At 44.9% G+C, this 7,357-nt stretch overlaps 1 non-coding gene across 1 annotated transcript; it reads left to right on the forward strand.

Moving 5' to 3' along the window:
• Positions 1-6,777: 6,777 nt before the first annotated feature.
• On the forward strand, positions 6,778-6,915 carry LOC119930218. The gene has a single exon (XR_005451706.1). It is a non-coding gene; the product is annotated as a small nucleolar RNA SNORA7 (small nucleolar RNA).
• Positions 6,916-7,357: the final 442 nt, after the last annotated feature.

A 7,357-nucleotide genomic window follows, 5' to 3' on the forward strand; every position in this document is an offset into this window, starting at 1 on the left:
AGAATGATTGTGTTTGTTGGTCTGTTGATTTTTTTAAAAAATCTCTAAATAGCTGACTCATAGTAAACTTTCCATTTGGAGTCCCCAGGTGCTTTTGCTATTTTTTGTGTGTGACTTCCAGACTCTTTCCACCTTACTCTTCACTCCTCCGAAGTCCTAAATAAATCTGATTCTCAACACAGCCATTGTTGAAGTCATTCCCCTCACCTAGTTCTGCCATCCACCTCCCTGACCTGTCTTCCAAGAGTTGATCCTCCCCTTATTCAAAATCCTCCTGATACTCCACTACTCCAGCTAGCCTTTCTCAATTAGTTCATCAAACCTGTACTTGCATCAGTCCAAGAATCACCCCTAGCACTTCTTTATTTAAGTTCATTGAGGACAGGGGACCTGTCTACCAAATCTGTTATATTATACTCTCCCATTCTCCTAAGTACTTAATATAGTAATATAGTGCATGCAGTAAGCACTCAATGAAGTCCCTCTCTCTGATCATAACATTCTCACCTCCCTCCTCACTCACACTCCTCCCCCCTATAAATCTATATTACTACCCCACAGAGACCTCCGCTCTCTTGACCCCATCCATCTCTCCCAGCGCATCACACCCCACCTCGCCTCCCTATCCTCTCTACCCACTCTTGATGACCAGATTACTGCTCTCATCTCCACCCTCTCTACTCAACTCGCTCGCTCCCCTTTCCCTTAGCCTTGGATCACTGCCATTGTCTGCCTCCTTCGCTCCTATGCTCGAGCTGCTGAACGCTACTGGAGAAAGTCTAAACACCAAGCCAACCTTGTTCACTTTAAATTTGTCCTTTCCTGCCTTAACTCTGCCCTCTCCTCTGCCAGGCAAAACTATTTTTCCTCCCTTATTGACACCCATACCCATCACCCCCGTCAGCTGTTCCAGACATTTAACTCCCTCCTCTGGCCCCCTGTTCCTCCCCTTCCTCCATTCCTCACCCCCAACGATTGGGCCTCCTACTTCATTAGTAAAATTAACTCCATCAGGTCTGAGCTCCCCAAAGTCACCCCTCCCCCATTTCCATCCCCCCCGCAACTCTCAACCCTCTCTGCTACTCTCCCATCCTTCCTAGCAGTATCTTCGGATGAGATCTCCTCCCTCCTCTCAAGTGTCACTCCTTCCACCTGTGCTTCAAACCCCATCCCTTCTCATCTTATCAAAACTTTCTCCCCTTCCCTCCTCCCCTCCTTAACTTCCATCTTCAACCGCTCACTCTCCACTGGTTCCTTCCCCTCTGCCTTCAAACATGCCCACGTCTCCCCCATCCTAAAAAAACCCTCTCTTGACCCCACTGTCCCTTCTAGTTATCACTCTATCTCCCTCCTACCCTTCCTTTCCAAACTCCTAGAATGAGTCGTCTACACTCGTTGCCTCGAATTCTTCAACTCCAACTCTCTCCTAGACCCCCTCTAATCTGACTTCCATTCCCTACACTCCACTGAAACTGCCCTCTAAAAGGTCACCACCGACCTCCTTCTTGCCACATCCAATGTCTCCTACTCTATCCTAATCCTTCTCGACCTCTCAGCTGCCTTCGACACTGTGGACCACCCCCTTCTCCTCAACACGCTATCCAACCTTGGCTTCATGGACTCCTTCCTCTCCTGGTTCTCCTCATCTCTCTGGCTGCTCATTCTCAATCTCCTTTAAGGGGTCCTCCTCCCCCTCCCATCCCCATACTGTAAGGGTTCCTCAAGGGTCAGTTCTTGGTCCCCGTCTGTTCTCTATCTATACTCACTACCTTGGGGAACTCATTCGCTCATGCAGCTTCAACTGTCATCTCTACGCTGATGACACTCAAATCTACATCTCCACCCCTGCTCTCTCTCCCTCCCTCCAGGCTCGTATCTCCTTCTGACTTCAGGGCATTTCCATCGGGATGTCTGCCCGCCATCTAAAATTCAACATGTCTAAGACTGAGCTCCTTATCTTCCCTCCCAAACCCTGTCCTCTCTCTGACTTTCCTGTCACTGTAGATGTCACTACCATCCTTCCCGTCTCACAAGCCCACAACCTTGGTGTCATCCTTGACTCCGCTCTCTCATTCACCCCACACATCCAAACCGTCACCAAAACCTGCCTGTCTCACCTCTGCAACATTGCCAAGATCAGCCCTTTCCTCTCCATCCAAACCGCTACATTTCTGGTTCAATTGCCCATCCTATCCTGACTGGATTACTGCATCAGCCTCCTTTCTGATCTCTCATCCTCTTGTCTCTCCCCGCTTCAGTCTATACTTCCCTCTGCTGCCCAGATTATCTTTGTACAGAAATGCTCTGGGCATGTCACTCTCCTCCTCAATAATTTCCAGTGCCTGCCTGTTAACCTACGAATCAAGCAAAAACTCCTCACTCTCGGCTTCAAGGCTGTCCATCACCTTGCCCCCCTTCTCACCTCACCTCCCTTCTCTCCTTCTCCATCCCAGCCCACACCCTCCGCTCCTCCACTGCCGCTAACCTCCTCACTGGGCCTCGTTCTCTCCTGTCCCACTATCGAGTCCTGGCCCACATCCTTCACCTGGTCTGGAATGCCCTCCCTCCACACATCGACCAAACTAGCTCCCTTCCTCCCCTTCAAAGCCCTACTGAGAGCTCACCTCCTCCAAGAGGCCTTCCCAGACTGAGCCCCCTTTTCCTCTCCCCCTCCCCTCCCCATCACCTCCTCCCTTCTTCTGCCCTACCCTCTTCCCCTCCCCACAGCACTTGTATATATTTATACACATTTATTACTTGATTTATTTTACTTGTATGTAGTTACTACTCTATTTTATTAATGATGTGCATATAACTATAATTCTATTTATTCTGACAGTTTTGGCACCTGTCTACTTATTTTGTTTTGTTGTCTTTCTCCCCCTTCTAGACTGTGAGCCTATTGTTGGGTAGGGACCGTCTCTATATGTTGCCGACTTGTACTTCCTAAGTGCTTAGTACAGTGCTCTGCACACAGTAAGCGCTCACTAAATACGAATGAATGAATGAATGATCTATTGATCTTCACCATTTCCGAATATACAGATATTCACTTGGGCTCTCATTCATTTATTCTGATTCACTCTGATATTTCATGCTGGCTGAGGCTTGCTTTGCCTACTGTTCCTGCTCTTTGTAATTTTGTTGTTTGTCTGTCTTCCCCACTATATTGTAAGTTCCTTGAGGATATGGAATAATAATAATAATAATGGCATTTATTAAATGCTTACTATGTGCAAAGCACTGTTCTAAGCGCTGGGGAGTTTACAAGGTGATCAGGTTGTCCCACGGGGGGCTCACAGTCTTAATCCCCATTTTACAGATGAGGTAACTGAGGCCCAGAGAAGTTAAGTGACTTGCCCAATGTCACACAGCTGACAAGTGGCGGAGCTGGGATTTGAACCCATGACCTCTGACACCAACGCCCGGGCTCTTTCCACTGAGCCATGCTGCTTCCCTGAATGTGTGTTGTGCTTCTGTTATGCTTTCTCAAGTGCTTAGAAATGTGTGCTGTATGCCTTAAGGACTGAATAAATGCCTTTACTATTCCTGCTCCTAGCTAGACATTTCCCATTCTGTGTTTGTATTTATATTTCATCCCTTAGAGTACTACTTTGTTTCTGACTTCATTAAACATCATTATGCTTTGGCTGGATCATTCCTCCAAAGTATCCCTACTGTGCTTCCATGTGATTTATGACTTCCAGACTGATATTCTCCACCCAGTTTAGGATCAACGACAAGGCTAAACACCTTCTCAATTTCTTTCTCCAGGAGAATGATAAAGATATGGAATAAAACTGGGCCCCAGATTATTTTCCAGGTGACACCAACCAATTAATAAGTCAAGCGCTCATCTTTACGGAGCAGCTTCCTGCGGCATCACTAGCTACTTTCTTCCAGGTGATTCTGAGCCATTGCAAAACTGCTCTGTGAGAGGATCTCTGGTACAGTCATGCTTATACTGACCTTGTCAATGAGAGACAAAATCAAAAGCCTTTTGAAGCCTAGATAGCTGGAGTCAATTGCTTCCCCTTAGTTGAGGCTGTCATTCCAAACAGAAAGAGACAAAATTGGTCTCAAACAGTTTCCTTTTCTTCTTGGTGACTTGTGCTCATCAATGTGTTGGCAAATGCATTGTTTGAAAATGTGCCCTATTGTTTTCCCAGCTGTTGGTATAAGGCTAATCAACCAGTCAATCATTACCAGACCTTTCCCTCTTTTCTCTGTGTAACATTGGGTAAAAGAGTTTTCCTTTTCCAATCCTCAGGGACTTCACTTGCACATCTTAGATTTAATAAGATACAATGGTTACTGGTGACACCTGTGATGTCCTTACCATCAGCCCTGCTAATTCGGATCCATCAGGTTTTTTTAGGAACATTCAGTTCTGCTCCGCCATATGTTGTCACTACATGTTTTGGCTGGAAGCACCTTTAGAGCAATAGAGAACTTTTTCCAGTAATGTGAGCCTGTTAGATGTACTTAAGTGGCTTCAGACGCAGTGAGCACCACAGTGGGAATTTTTCTTAGTGAAGAGATCTGCATGATCTGCAAGAGATTCATTCATTCAATCATATTTATTGCACACTTACTGTGTGCAGAGCACTGTACTGAGCACTTGGGAAGTACAAGTTGGCACCATATAGAGATGGTCCCTACCCAACAACGGGCTCACAGTCTAGAAGGGGGAGACAGACAACAAAACAAAACATGTAGACCGGTGTCAAAATAGTCAGAACAAGTAGAATTAAAGCTAGATGCACATCATTAACAAAATAAATAGAATAGTAGATATGTACAAGTAAAATAAATAGAGTAATAAATCTGTACAAACACATACAAGTGCTGTGGGGAGGGGAAGGAGGTAGGGCTGGGGGGGGATGGGGAGGAAGAGAGAAAAAAGGGGGCTCAGTTTGGGAAGGCCTACCCTTATTCTTACTGGTCCACCCACTTGACTTTGCAAGAAGTAATTTATCTGATCACAATTCACTTTTTTATTGAAAATGAAAAGAAAACAGTAAAACCTTTATCACTGCATAGTCATTTGTGAAATGCTGAACTTTTTTAGAAGTGTGGGGTACTTCTTTTTTCTGACTGTAATTGGTGATTTTGGTGATTAGAAGCAGCATGGCTTAGTGGAAAGAGCAAGGGCTTGGGAGTCAGAGGTCCTGGGTTCTAATCCTGTCTCCGCAACTTAGCTGTGTGACTTTGGGCAAGTCACTTAACTTATCTGTGCCTCAGTTCCCTCATCTGTAAAATGGGGATTAAGACTGTGAGCCCTGGTGGGAAAACCTGATTACCTTGTATCTACCCCAGTGCTTAGATCAGTGCTTTGCACATAGTAGGCACTTCACAAATACCATTATTATTATTATTTTATTACTATTATTATTTTATCCCCTATAATCTCTTGTGCTAGCCACATGTCTAATAATAATAGTGGAATGTGTTAAGCACCATACTACGCTCTGGAGTTTATATAAGTAGATTGGACACAATGTCAGTCCCCCATAGGTATTCTAGTGTTAGGGGAAGGGAGAACAGGTAACACACCTGAGAATCTACTGCACAAGGCACTGGTAAAGTCATCGGAGGTGAACAGATGAAGTGAGTAGATAAATTACAGATCATATCTGTAATGTATTTATTTCTATTAATGTCTGTCTCTCCTTCTAGTCTGTAAACTTGTTTCGGGCAGAGGATGTATCTATTGTTTACCCAGCTAAAAGTCAAATCCCTGCACCTCTGCACTAATCACCTCTTTGAGAGGGAAATAGCAAGCGGTGATAATGTAATTGCAATATTTATCCAAGAGTGGGATGTGTGAGGCCCAGTGTGACTGCAGGCTAGGTACATCACAGCCTCAAAATGAGAAGTTTTCTTACAGAGATTTATTCTACCATTGCTTTCTCAGGATTCTGTTGGTGAGGCAAGGGAACAGATATCAAAAGAGTCTTGAAAATGATTGATTGTAAAACACAGTCCTCGCCTACTAAGCTAGGCGGTAGAACTTGGGAAGCAGCCTCCCTTTTATTAGACGAACATAAAATAGGAGGTGAACAAGTTTTGGAGTCCTCGAAGGGCCCTCCATCAGTTATCACCTTCATTATGGAGGAAGGGGTTCTAAGGCTACAGAGCTGCTGCCCTGACAATTCCTTTGCCAGACTAATAAAAGGCTCCTCATTGCTAAAATAGTGCTGCCTCGGTGGCACACTACGTGTGAGGAACCACCATTTTGGATAAGGCTTTTAAAGATAAATAATGGGTACAGAGGATGATTAGCTGTGATTCTGGTCCTGGAGGTTATTCCCTGGAGTAATAATAATAATAATAATGGCATTTATTAAGCGCTTACTATGTGCAAAGCACTGTTGTAAGCACTGGGAAGGTTACAAGGTGATCAGGTTGTCCCACGGGGGGCTCACGGTCTTAATCCCCATTTTACAGATGAGGTAAATGAGGCACAGAGAAGTGAAATGACTTGCCCAAAGTCACACAGCTGACAATTGGCAGAACTGGGATTTGAACCCGTGACCTCTGACTCCAAAGCCTGTTCTCTTTCCACTGAGCTGCTTCTCATCACCAGTCTCTCTTTATCTCTCTCTCTCTCTCTCATACAAATATATAAAGCTTTTTTAAAAAATCTGAGTGTGTGTCTGTCAGATGGGGATTAAGACCGTGAGCTTTTTGTGGGACAGAGACTGTGTCCAACCTGATTAGCTTGTATCTACCGCAGCTCTTCGAGCAGAGTCTAACACATAGTAAGCATTTAACTCCCTCTCATGTTTGCACCTGGAGAGTTTCCAGTCCTCTACCAGTCACGACTACGGGAGGGAGAGTCAAGCAGAGGCCTGTCCATTCCATTCCTAGCTTGGGAAGTGGGTAGCGAGTGGAAGGCAATCTGCTACAGGTCACAACTCACCTGTGTTGGGCAGCAGCATCACTGGGGAGAGTCGAGGGCAGAGACTCATTTACTGCGTGGAATGCAACAATGGTAAACCACTTCTGTATTTTTACCAAGAAAACTCTCTCGATACACTACCAGAACAACTGCAGATGGAAGCGGGGCGTTCTGGGAGAGATGGGTCTATGGCGCCGTATGGGTCAGACTCGACAGCATGAGACAACAACAACAATCATTTAACAAATACTATCGTTATTGTTATTAGTAGTAGTATTAATATGAATATGACGAGTGCAGCACACTGTACTAAATAATCCATAGTATTTCCTGAGCACTGTACTGATTGAGAGCGAACCGATTAAGATATGCACATATCTGTAATCTACTTATATTAATATCATCATCATCGTCATCATCAATCGTATTTATTGAGCGCTTACTATGTGCAGA

Source organism: Tachyglossus aculeatus, chromosome 6 (assembly GCF_015852505.1).
Source record: "Tachyglossus aculeatus isolate mTacAcu1 chromosome 6, mTacAcu1.pri, whole genome shotgun sequence".
NCBI classification, from domain to species: domain Eukaryota; kingdom Metazoa; phylum Chordata; class Mammalia; order Monotremata; family Tachyglossidae; genus Tachyglossus; species Tachyglossus aculeatus.